This window comes from Pteronotus mesoamericanus, unplaced genomic scaffold, assembly GCF_021234165.1.
Source record: "Pteronotus mesoamericanus isolate MK-2021 breed Mesoamerican mustached bat unplaced genomic scaffold, CSHL_Meso_final contig_46, whole genome shotgun sequence".
Lineage (NCBI taxonomy): Eukaryota > Metazoa > Chordata > Mammalia > Chiroptera > Mormoopidae > Pteronotus > Pteronotus mesoamericanus.
In genome coordinates, this window is record NW_026555170.1 from 608,469 (window position 1) to 621,816 (window position 13,348).

Below are 13,348 nucleotides of genomic sequence, written 5' to 3' on the forward strand. Positions count from 1 at the left end.
CAGGTGCACCTTAGGCAGAGTCCCTCTTGGGGACAGGGTTATTGGGTCCTCTCATGGTGCTGCCACTCTAGGGAGTGGTCTACCTGAGCAAGATGGCTGCTGCCATCTGGGGACTGACTTAGCCCAGGGATCTTGCCTGCTACTCTCTCTGTTCTCTCCCCAAAGCCTCTTTCCCCAATCTCTCTTCAGGCTTCTCTAGCCCACTCTGCCCCCACCTTTGCCAGAGCCCAGAGTAAGTGACTGCAAATAAAAATGTATGCATTGGCCCTTTAAACAGCTCTTTGTGTCTCTAGCCACCTGTCTCTGGCAGAGAGCAATCCTGCTGCTTTTCAAGCTGGCTGATTTCTGTGTCCTTTTTGGGCTTTGGTGCTGTAGACTGGGGTTCTCCACTTATGATTTAGACCCCGCTTTTCTCAGGGGCATCCAACTAGCCATTTAAATATCCCTCTGGCACTGCCACTCATGGGTGCGCAGCCTACCTTCTTGAGTCTCTACCACACTGCTTACCAGTTAGGTTGTGCCAAAGCTGATTCTTCTGTCTGTCTGAGGTTACAAGGCTCCTCTCTCACTATTGTTCAGTTGTTTGTTCCAGGTGATTTCTCCACAATTCAGTTGTAATTCCAGATTGGTCCTGAGAGGAGGTCAGTGTGACTTCCATTCACTCCTCTGCCATCTTGCCCCCTCCAAAAATTGCTTTCTCAAATGGCTCTAACAATCTACACTGCCAAGAACATGATATGGGAAACCAATTCTCCAGCTTCTTGGTTAACATCATTATCAATCTTTTGTATATTTTAATACTTTGAAAGTATTTTGTTTGTATTTCATTTGCACTTTCTTGAATACTAGGGCATTTGAACAACTTGTATCTTGTGCTGTCATTTTAATAGATTATCTTTTTCTGCTTTATTTATAACAATTCCTTTAATATTGTGAACACTACTTTGCCTATTATATATTATAATTTCTTTCTCCAAATATGTTGTATCTTTTAAATTTATCACCAGGGATGGTTTATTTTTTATTGTACAGTCTAAGTTTTCCCATTCCAAGATGACAAATCTAAATGCCTACATTTTCTACTCAAGCATTCATGTTTCTGGCCCTTGGGAAGGACTTGAAAGCTCTGCTAGGGTTTAAATATTTGACAAGATGAGACAGGACTCTTGATCAAAATGATAGGCTCCCATGTTCTGCATTTTAACTGTAGAACTTTAAAATGTTTTAATCAGAGAGTAAGAAATTCATTGATTTAAAAAAAATTCGGTTGGTTATGCATTTAATTGTGTCGTTCCTCCCCACCCCCATCATGCACACACAAACTCTTATGTTGTGTATCTTGTAGTCCTAATCCCTGGTATTCAGAATGTGACCTTTTATTGGAAATGGGATCTTTACAAAGTAATCAAATCAAAATCAGAGTCTCATGTGGAACTTAATCCAATATAATTTGTATCCTTGTAAAAGTGGAATATTTGGACACACACACACACACACACACACACACACACAAAGAAGACCATGTGAACATGAAAACAGAGATCAGATTGAAGCATGTACAAGCCTAATGAGAGGCCTGGAACAGATCCTTCCCTCGCCAGGATCAAAAGGAAATATATCTGCAGATGCTTTAATTATAGACGTCTAGCCTGGACTATGAGAAAGTTAATTTCTGTTTTCTAAGCCACTAGTTTGTGGTGCTTTGTGCCAGCAATCCTAGCCAAGTTATATGCTGTTCCAATTCTTTCTGAATGGGTGCTGCTTAAAATAGAACCCACCTGCTTCTCTATCAATCAGCCATGCTGTCCATCCATATCTCAGTGTCTGGGATGGTCTTCACTCTCAGTGACACATCTGTTTTGTTTCCATTAATCATTTGCCTAATCTGGAAACTGTTTAGAAAAATGTTCCCCATAGCAGGTAAAAATAATGTAATGCCCATATAAACTCAGACAAAGAAAATCCATTGCTGGAAGAACTCTCATAAGACATACCAAAGAAAGTTCTTCAGGATGAAATGAAATGGTATCAGATGATAATTCGATTGCATATAAATAAAGGTAGAGCACAGGTAAAGGTAATTATATAGGTAAATATAAAAAGAAGTATAAAGGCATTTTTCTTTTATTCTATTAATTGACTTAAAAGAAAATTGCATAGAACTATAAATTTCAAATTTTATTGTCAGGATTGCAGTCTGTTAAGTATAACATTTATAATAATAAGAGTACAAAGAAGGGGTGGGTAATGGAGCTATTTTGGAGAAAGAAAATGACACCAGTTAGTCACTGAAATCCACAGGACAAGCACCAGAAATGGTAAATATTTGTATTAATATAAAACATTCTATAAATATGTTTTTTTCTTTTTTCTCCTCTTAATTTAAAAAAGGACCCAAGACTTTCTAAAGCAAAATCTAAAAGCACTGTTGTTGGGTTATAACTTATAAAGACATAGTGTACATGAGAGTAATAGCCCAAAAGAGAGAAGAAATAGAGCTCTATTAGAACAAAGTGTCTGCATTTTATTGAAATTAAGTTAGCATCAATCTGACAGAGACTGTGATAAATTAAGATGTATATTGTAGGGACATCCAGTTTTAAGTCCTACATGTAAGGACCTTGGAAGTCATCACTCAGTCCTAGCAACAAGTAGAAAGCTAGACAGACTGAAGCATCACCAAGTCTTCTTGGATCTGTAAGAAAGAGGGGAGGACACAGGGCAAATCAATGTGCTCTAGATTAGAAAGAAACAAATACAGAGGGTCACTGTTGACAGGAGCAAAAATTCTCAAGCAGAAACTATGACAGGAACAAGGGCCAGGGTAGGAAAACTGGAACTGTAATTGATGGATTGCTGGAGGATTGGTGTGGACAAATACTCAAGGGGAACCAATAAAAGGGCAGAAGAGGGAATTGCCAGAATTTTGTGAAATATATCTTCAGGAGCTCAGTCAGTCTCCTTACCCCCACTAAATATTTCAGAGAAACATTCCCTTCAGCTTCTAGTAGGGTGAGGGGTAAAAGAACCATTTTAAAATCAGTAAGAATACACTGTTCTTCTTAACAAGGCCTGCCATTAGGGAAAACTAGTTAACCAGGACCTAACCTTCTGGGATATTATCAAGGTAACTGATTTGGGGAAGGGAATTGATTAACTCCAGCCCATTCTAACCATCCTCTCCAGCCTAAGAGGGGAGAAAAACAATTAGAACACTTGTGAAGTTCTCAGTCTAGAGGCATAAGCTTCCTGACAGACTAAGACTTGGTCATAGACTACAGATGCTTCCTCTCTCCATATGTTCACCAATTTATTCATACAGGTCTATTTACAGTAGTTGCTTTTACCCAGTACATCAAGAATAAATTACAATGCATAACAAATGGGAAAAAAAACCCACAATTTGAAGAGACGAGGAAAGCATCAGAATCAGATATGGCAGGGATGTTGGAATTATCAGACCAGGAATTTAAAATAACTAGGATTACCATGCTAAGGGTTTTAATAGACAAAATATAAAACATGCAAAAAAGATAGCCCAGGGAAGTAGAAAGATGGGAACCCTAAGGGACAATCAAAAAGGAATGCTAGAAGGAAAAAACACTGTTAGAAATGAAGAATTACTGTGATGAACTTATTAGAAGATTGAACATGATTGAGGAAAAATCTCTGAGCTTGAAGATGTAGTGATAGAATCCTTGAAAACTGAAAAGCAAAGAGAAAAAAGTTGAAAAAAAGGAACAGAATAGCCAATCAATCAGGCTCTTTTATCTTTTTTTGCTCTTATTCAGCCCAGTATGGATGGAGTCATGGCAGAAGGAAACCGTGTCTTATATGAATTGTAAATATCTCATCTTCACCAAGACTGAAGAAAATAGATTCCATAGTCCTAGTGCTAAAGCAAAAAGTTCCAATTTGCATGGAGCACAGAGGCTCTTTTAAGAGAAACAAATAAATAAAAGAGAAGATAATGAGAATTTTGATGTGAACGTAAAGGGAATTTTGAAGGGAAACCAAGGAATGCTGATGTGTCAGAAAGGGGGCAGATATACAATGTGAAGGACCTTGATGCAAAAAGGGATAAAGAATGGGCGAGTGGTAGGAGGGAGCAGCTGCTAAAGACACAGTTTAACTGTCCAAGAGCCAAGAAAGATCATGGCCTTCCCCAGCCTTATCTCCATGTGAAACTCCAGAATGTTGACTGACAGTTCCACATAAATTTCCAGACCTCATGCAGGTTAACATGCTGCAGCAAGAGCCCCTTCAGCCCTCAGCCCAGCTTGAATATACCACCTTGCAGTACCTTCAGGAAGCAGATCAGATGGAGTCTTGGGCACTTAGAATGGTTAGGAGTTTCTCTACCAACCATACACCGATAAGGGCAGGCAGGGTGGACACCTGACTTAAGTACATTAGAGAGTCATGAGCCATCCTCTTTACCACTTCTAAAATTTACAGTGTTTCTGGAAAAAAAATCCTATACTGTGAGAAAAAAACTATATTTATTAACAAATATATGATATATGTTATTAATAAAAAAGAGAGTTCTGGTTAGTGGCATGTCAGAAATATAAGGCTTACAATTATAGATGATTTGTATTTGCTTCTTGGTGCTTCTCTGTATATTTCAAATGTTCTGCAAAGTCAATGTATTTCTTTTATAATCAGAAAAACATTATTTGAAAAGAATAAGTAGAATTTTATTTCCTTTAACTCTAAAATCAGAGAAACTCGTATCACAATAAAATGTAGGAATACTTACCCAAAAACATGTGAACTAGTACACCTTGTACTAGTCTAATGCTAGTAGACTAGGTAATGTCTAATGCAAAATGTGTTCCCAAGCTGAGTGGTCACATTCTGGAAATAACATAAATTTAGTGCAAATATTTAAAGAAAATAGAATTCTGTAGAATGGGTGAATGGAATAAGCAATAGATTCTTAAGTGGAAAATACTGATCAGATATAGGTAGTAGGAGTGGAGGGTCTCAGGGGATTTAGAAATAAGGTTACTGGGGGTGATGTCTTAAATTTTAATTTGACTGAGACATGATGAAATAGAAGAGAAAATTCTTCAGCATCTGCATTTCACCCAAATATACCCTGGTAATTAACAGAAATCCCACTGTTCATTGCAAGGACTGCTTTCTAAATGTATGTTCCAAAATAATGAGATCAATAGTGAACCTTCAAAAGAGCTTTTGGAAAGCCCCTTTGCTCTCTCCCCACCTTTCCCCCGCACCCATTCCAACTCCCCACAGAGCTTCAGCCTTTCACCTCACAGCGCAGGCTCTGACTTGCACTAACCAACTTCCCCGTGTACTGTTCCTCTCTGCCTTCACTGAGCCATGGAGCCACCAGTAGAGCCAAGGATAACACTGGGTTGTCTGTTCTTCAAGGGTGAGACAATTTTGGAAGGCTCCATCATCATGATAAGACATGTGGACCCAAACTTTCAGCTTTTCTGCACCTGCTCACAAGATGGCAGTGCTCTGCTTCATATGACTCCCCTGAGTGTGAGAGTGGGAGGGGTTTGAGTTTGAATTAGGACTCAATAATATACTTGCTTTTCTGGTGGATTGAATAGTCAAATTGCTCTTACCCTTCCTGTGTGTCTATGTGTCTGTCTCTGTGTGTATGGGTGTGCATCCTGAGAGAAGAATAGAGTGTTGGTTCAAAAAAGAAGAGGAAAAACTCACCACAGTGAATACCATTTTACCCAGGAAAATAAACCCAAGAATTAAAGGATGGATAAGTGGCCACGAGCTTCACTGGCAATCTTATGGCTTCAGCTGAGCTGTGAGTAGCACTACTGCAGAGGGTCAGAGACAACCAGGAAAACTGAGGATTGATGCTCAGAACATTTAGAGAGAAAGGAGAATTCTGCTTGACTTTTCTGGGAGCAGCTATGGTTTTAATGAAGAATAATCATGATTTCTGAGACAACTTGACCTGACATCACTCTCTGTAACTTAATGTGTTGCTTTTTTTTGAAACAGGGGTGTGCAGTGATGACAAGGTGATACAGAGCCCACCGTCTCTGCTCGTCCACGCGGGAGACAATGCAACTCTCAACTGTCGTTATGAAGTGTCATACTCCCAAAGCCTACAGTGGTACAAACAGGAAGAGAGATCTCCTATATTTCTGTTTAGGCTCATTACAAGTGAGGTTGACTATGGAAGAATAAGAGGCACGTTAGATAAGAAAGAACGTCTCAGCACCCTGCTTATCACAGCCACCCAGCCCGGGGACTCAGCCACCTACCTTTGTGCAGTGGAGGCACAGTGCTCCCTTGTCACCTGCAGCCTGTACATAAAAGCTACAGCTGAGGATCTTGCAACTGTTAGATGGGTAACTTCCTAAATTGGGCATAATCTCTAAAATAAGCTATAAAGACATCCTTGGTCAGGATCCCGTGGACAATTACTTGCACAGTTTACTGAGTCCTATGCTGACTGAGTCCTGTCTCTGCATTCACCACCTTTTCCATGTTTTTCTATGGCACTCAGCGCAGCTAAGTTTGTAGAGCGTCACTCATCTCATACCAACTCCATTACTACGCCATGATGTCCTGTGGAAGAAAGAAAGCCCTTTTACCAGGATTGCACCAGGAACTGGTATATGCATCACACAACCACAAGTTCACCTGATGGTATGGATGCATCCAAAGTCCTGTTCAGGTTTGGTTTTGTCTTTCCATCTAGAACTTTCCATCTATAGAAATACATATATAGGTAGAGTTCTGCCTGCAACTTTTCTTGCTGGACCTAGTATCCAAGAACAGAAGGTGCAAAACAGAAGTAATCATTACTTGAATCAAACAAAAGTTTTTCTTCCCACTTGCAATATTCTTCCTCTCATCCTTTTAGGCTCATTGTCTATGCTAGGTGCTTCATGAGAGTGACGGCAGAATTTTCTGAAAATGTTATGCATTTAAACACCTATTACCTTAAACAGTTTCCCAAGAGACAGGGGTTATCTAAAGGAAGTTATGCAAAACTAATATAAAATTGACTTAGTTATGGTATATTCTTTCAATGCAATATATAATCATACATGCAGCTAAGTACCTCACTGAATTTTCAAAATAACCGTGATGGATCATGGTTCTTGTTCTCAGTTAACAGCTTAGGAAATGCAAAATCAGAAAAATTAAGGTTCCCCTCACCCCAATCATATATCTAATAAAATTTAAAATCACATCTATCTGATTCCAAAGTCTGGGCTTTCTCTACTACATGCTCCATGACAAATATCACAGGGAAAAAAATTTACTCGCAGTATGACCACAATTATAAAATAGAAAACCGTATAAAATACTGGGGTAACATGTGTTTAACATGTGAGTAAAATAACATGTCCATAACAACATGTGAATAAAACAATTCCTAAATGTTTGCAGCTGTATTAGTCGTCTTTGAGTACTGGGCTTCACACTGCTTATTGTTTTTCTGCTTTAAAATATCTCTTTATTTTTTAAACTACCTAACATGAGCCCAATACTGAGTGTTATTTTAGAAATAGAAAAAATACAATACACTTCATTTTAAAATACCAAAGTCCAAGTAAGGTGAAAGTGTTTTGTGTAGTTATTATCTGACACAGTTCAGCTGGATTACAGTGAGAACTATATATGATCAAATGACACAGCATTAAACAAGATTTTTTGAGTGCTACTAGCCCTTCAAATCACTTCAGACTAATGCTCCCTGAAGTGTGGAAGGTGTTAAAGTTATACAAAGACCTATTTCTCTTGATACTTGATTTTAATGACTACCTTACAAGCAGACTGTTTTTAATTCTGTCTCTGTAGAAGAGGGCAGACAGTAAAGGCAACTTGGACTCCTGAGTTTGTGAAAAACATATTTTGGTTAAGCATAGTTTAGATTTCAGTGCTCAGGCCAGGTGGAAATAGTGTGGGGAAAGGGCAGGTAAATTATTAAAGAAGAGGGATGCCCTGATCTATATGGCTCAGTTGGTTGGGCGTTGTCTTACAAAGCAAAACTTCAATTCCACGCCAGGTTTGCAAGTTCAGTCCCCAGTCCAGCCCATGCCAGAGGCAACGGATCAATGTTTCTCAAGTAAATAAATAGAAACTCTTTTATAAATAGAGGGAATAAATAGAGTGCAAATGAACAGAATGTACCGCTATTTTTCATCCTGCACAAACCTTTGCTCATTTTCTTTTCATCCTTCCATTTCTATCTACACCAAGAGCCTGAAATCAGAAGTTTTCAGGGAAGAGAAGTTGGCCTTCGTTTATATATAAACAGAAGTGGGATATACCACTGTTTCTAAGGTAAATATTTTGAAGTGAAAACAGGAAGAAGAAAAACAATGTATTTATTTTTTTCATTTGAAGACCTAGTAGGAAAGATTTAGGTGACTAATGACTAATCACTTTGCATGTGACCATCTTTAATGCAATAGATACGTTCCTCAAAAGTTGTATATAAACTGGATTTTTATCATATCACCCTCCCCAGCCCTTTAATGTCAAGATTTATAGAGGACACAATTGAAAAATAAAAATCACAGTTCTAACTCTTGCCATTCACTGTCAAAATCATCCTATCCCTTCAATGTACTGTCTACAAGCCCTCAAATGTTCCCATACATAATACGTGTTAGAGACTTAGTCTCCAATGTATTAAATACATAGATATGAGGGCCTCCCAACAGATCATTATAAATTATAAAAAATATTTAACATTTATTAAATTCATGTAGTGGGTCAAGGGAGTCATATTATTTTATCTGTTTTTCAATCTGTTAAAATATTTCATAATTTTAGATGTTTCTTTCACACACAGTAGAAAGGGGGTCTCATGGAGGGTTTCCCCTAAAGGGAATCAGTGTGGCATTCTCAGCAGACACCCAGGCCTTGTGAGGCTTCCTGCTCACAGGCTGAATGCAATGCCTGTACATGACCAGCTGCCCCGGGGTTTTACCTCGACAAGGTCACCATCATTATTGGCTACATGAACTCATAAGGATAAAATGGGTCCTTTCTCCCTAAGCAGATGGTTACATAAAAAGCTATCAATTTTAACTCATAAATCCCACTGAATTTTTCCTAAGAAGCAAATCCACTAAGGAAATAAAGAAACATGCAACTGGAGGTATTGTAACCTGAATTATAAAACAATTTAAATATTCAGCCATTGAACTGAATCATCAACTTGCTCGTGTGTTGAAAACAAATCTATAAAATATAAAGATTAGAAAGTGATATGAAAAGTGTTTGTAGAATAATATTAAGTTAAAGGAACAGAACAAGGCCACCAACCTGTTCCTCTAGGGTTCTTAGTCTAACTTCCACTAAAACGACTTTGTGGTATTATTTGATTTCCTCTAAACAATTATGATTCTTATTCTAAGCAACTATGTTTTTAAGGTTCTCCATATCATCTTCTTCTTTTTGTCCTTGCCTGGTACACCTGGATCCAGACTATCCCATATTGTTTTACAATGTCACCTGAAAGTCCTCAAGAAATGTAGTTTAAAAAAAGCGCATGTTTTTATGAGACCCCAAGGTCCTTAGCTTATAGTTCAAAACACACCCATCTGACACCTTGATGGAAAATCCTCTGGCTGACCAAAACCTCCTTCACAGAGTTGCACCACTTCTCCACGCACTAGTTGTGAGCTGCACAAGGCCAGGGCGGGGCGGTGGGGGGGTCTTTACAAAATCCAATCCTGCCTAGCTCAGGTCGATAAGGAGCAAGAGCCTGAGATGCTGTAAGGGAATCTTGGCCAAGACTCCCTGGTGACTACACAGAAAGAAAAGCCTCCTGAGACCCATTCCCAGGCATCTTGCACATAGTGAGCATTCAACACATGTTATTTAGGATCAGTTAGGTTTTATACTACATTGCACCTGATAGAATCTTTCCACAAATGCCATCCAGGAATTGATGCCACTTACCACTCAGGTCTCCACGACCAGAAAATCCTCCCACCCCAAGCTAATCAGACCAGAAGGGACTCCTCCCTTGTCTGAAACCAAAGAGGCCACTCTGCTATTTCAGACTGAGACTGCCCTCCTCTCCTTTTTTCTTTTCCTTAACTTTTAATTTCTTTCTTCTTCTTCTCATTCTGCTTCTCCTTCTCCTTCTTCTTCTTCATCATTCTATCAGGACTATCTATAGTTTCAAAAGAAAACATTGGTGGGATATGTTTTTGTTTGCTTGTTTGTAGAGGGTTTTTTTTTCCAATAAGATTTCTGAGACAAAAAGACCTGTGAAGTCCTCCCTCAGCTGCTTCCCTCTGGCTCAGGGATATGAAGAGCTTAAAATTTATGGGACTCAGCTGGTCTGGAGGGCACTGTGGGCCTCAAAGGAGTGAATGGTGAGGGGTGATGCAGCTGGAATGGGGACAATTTCTTTTTCACTCTTTCTTGTTGCCTACTTTATTAAGAACCAAACAAAAATATATCTCAAAAGAGTAACATCTCACAAATAATATTATAAGATTAATATTAATTTGTTGTAAAAAAATTAAAGAAATAGCTATAACCTCAACCTACAGAAATTACCACTGTTAACTGTTTAGCATGTATACTTCCCATTTCACCTGAGTGGATGAACAATAAAAAAAAATAGAGTGCATTCACATTATTTTAAACAAAGAACAAGTGTTTCTCAAAATCCCTGCTAAAGGAGGTTTCTCTGTCCTGTCAAAAAAAATAATCTCCTAATGTAATTAAGTTGAGCTCCTCCCATTTCTGACCTGTGAGTCATGGTGAAACCCTCTAGAAAGCTCCTCCCAGGGACTTGATCACCCAGTTTGCTATCAGTTTGAAACATCCACTGAATAATGTAAATTCATGAATCAAGACTCCACCTGCAATGATGAGAATCAAGTTTATCTTCACTTCACTTCTAGCATTGGCCCTCTCAGGTAAGAGCCTTGTCCTGTATCCCAAGTTGTCCTCCAGGATGAGACAGCCAGGATGACACTTGACTGATGTGTGTTTTCTGTCGCAGGGCCTGGGAGAGCAGCCCGGATCAAACCCCAGCAGACAAAAGTGCGTGGAACAGGGGGGAAGAGTGCGGACCTCCTTTGCCATGACAGCACTTCATCTGTGGGCTCTGTCGATCTCTACTGGTTTCAACAGTATCCAAACCAGGCACTGGAATACAGTCTCTACAGAGGGTGGGGATTCTCTGGAAATGGAGATGCCAGTTTTACTGCAGAAAGGTTTTACTCACATACTACAGCAAAAGAAACAATCTTACACATCAGAAATCTGGCGCCTGCACACCCTGCCCTGCGTCACCGTGCTCTGAGAGAGGCCTGCTGAGAGCCCTGCACAGGCCGCTGTGCAAGAACACAGTGCAGGGCGGGCAGGAGAGCACGGCTCACATCTTCACGCGGACTTTTTTTTCAAGACAGAGCAGTAGTTAAGAGATATTGGAGCAGAAGAGTCCTGCTTTAATCATGTAACAGCTATACAACAGCAGGAAATAAGTAGTTTATGCTTTGAAGTTTCCGTTTCCTGAAATTAGAGATAATAACTCTACTTTATAAGCTGTTATGAGACATGGCTTTAACATGTGAGTAAAGGATGTCTTTTTTTCTTTCTTAATAACTACTTTGGTCTCAAAGGTCCTTTCTCTCAGTATCTAAGGATCTCATTTACACTATACTTGCAAAAACAATAATAATAATTAAAACCCTAAAGATACACATCCAGGACCCAGAAAAGGTGGTCATCATGCCTGGGGTTGATGGGCAAGCTCAGCAAGTCCAACCGCTAGAGGACAAGGCATCCTGAGGTGCTCACTCATTCCTGAGCTGAGCATGAACTGAAGGAGCAATGTGTATGGGCCATGGGCAGTTGGGCATGTCTCATGATGTGAACAGGAACAGAGGCTAGTCCCTCACAAGACTACAGGGAGAGGAGGAGAAAGAGGATCAGCACTAGGTAGTGGCTGAGGAGAGGAAAATTGCTTTGGTGACTATTACCATGCTCCTGTGACAGCTCTTTCCTTTCCAGGTAGAGATGAGAGGTCAAGTGAGGTGAGTGGAATCCTAGAGCCAACTGCCTCCTATTGCAATGATCCCACCTACACTTCTAACGGAAGCTCCCATCCAGTTGTGTCTGTGCAAAGGCTTACATCGTTGTTTGCACGGTGATGGATGGCACAGAAAAAAGAAAGATTTAGAGCCTTATTCAGTACAAAGTCAGCTGTAGGACCAGTACTTTATGGCTTCCAGGCTTTGAACAACAGGCTTCTGCAGGTCACAGGGAAGCCTGGACCAGCCAAACTGCCTGATGAATGACCACACCAGCCAGTAAGAGGGCTTGGAAATGAGACAGCAGATCAGATTTTTATCCATGTTTTCTTCTACCAAAAAGAAACAAGTTAAAATAAAGATCGAAAAATTCTGTGTTTAGAAAATAACTTTCAAAGTTGTGCTTAAAGCTAACTTTTAAAGAATTGAATTATGGAGAGACTGTTTATGTCATGAAGCATAAAATAATTTAAGGGGAATAACATGTAGCTTCCCTTAGCTTCAGTTTATGGGGGAATTGTTATTTTCATATCCTGTTGGTAGCCACATAGTGTATTGGTATAAACCTTTACATAGTGAAGTACTTGGACAGGGATTTTAGAATTCATTAAATAGTTCATATCTTTGATTTGTTTCTCAGAATTTACATGAAGCACTCATTTTAAGTAGAAAAACCACTTTTAGACAACAAAATACATTAGTGAATATTTGTCAGCCGTTTAGAGGGATTTGAATGCTGTACAACCATAAAATGAACGAGTTAGTAAGACTAACAACATAGAAACGTTCTTGACTTCAAATAAAATACAGAGCACATATTTGTACCCTTGCTAAACTTACATTCATACTAAACAATTGCTCTGAGCTGCAAATACTTTGCAGGTATTTTAACTTCCTTCCTTTCTTGGTTTCGGTGACATCCCAGTGGGAAGATATTTCAAGTGATTTTTTTTTTTTTCAAAGCTCGGGAGCCTGCAGGCTTGCACGGTTTTCTGTGAACTTGCAGAAAGCAGCCAGGACTATTATTTTCAGCATCTCAGCTGTGAGGCCGGGAGACTCAGGGGAGTGTTTCTGTGCTCTCACAATGCCTGCACTAAGGGGAACAATAAACCCTGTAATACAAAGCCTCAGAGCTTGTACCCCACTCACCTGCTACAAGGATTGGGTGGGAGGCCCATAGATGCTCAGCTGAAAGGAAAGTTACAAACTGGGCAGCTTCACTGAAGCATGGAAAGGAAACGGGTAACTGCGTGGAAGGAAAAGCCATCGCCTACTGCATTCACTGAAGGTTTTCAATCCACAGGCCTCATATAAACTCTCACTTT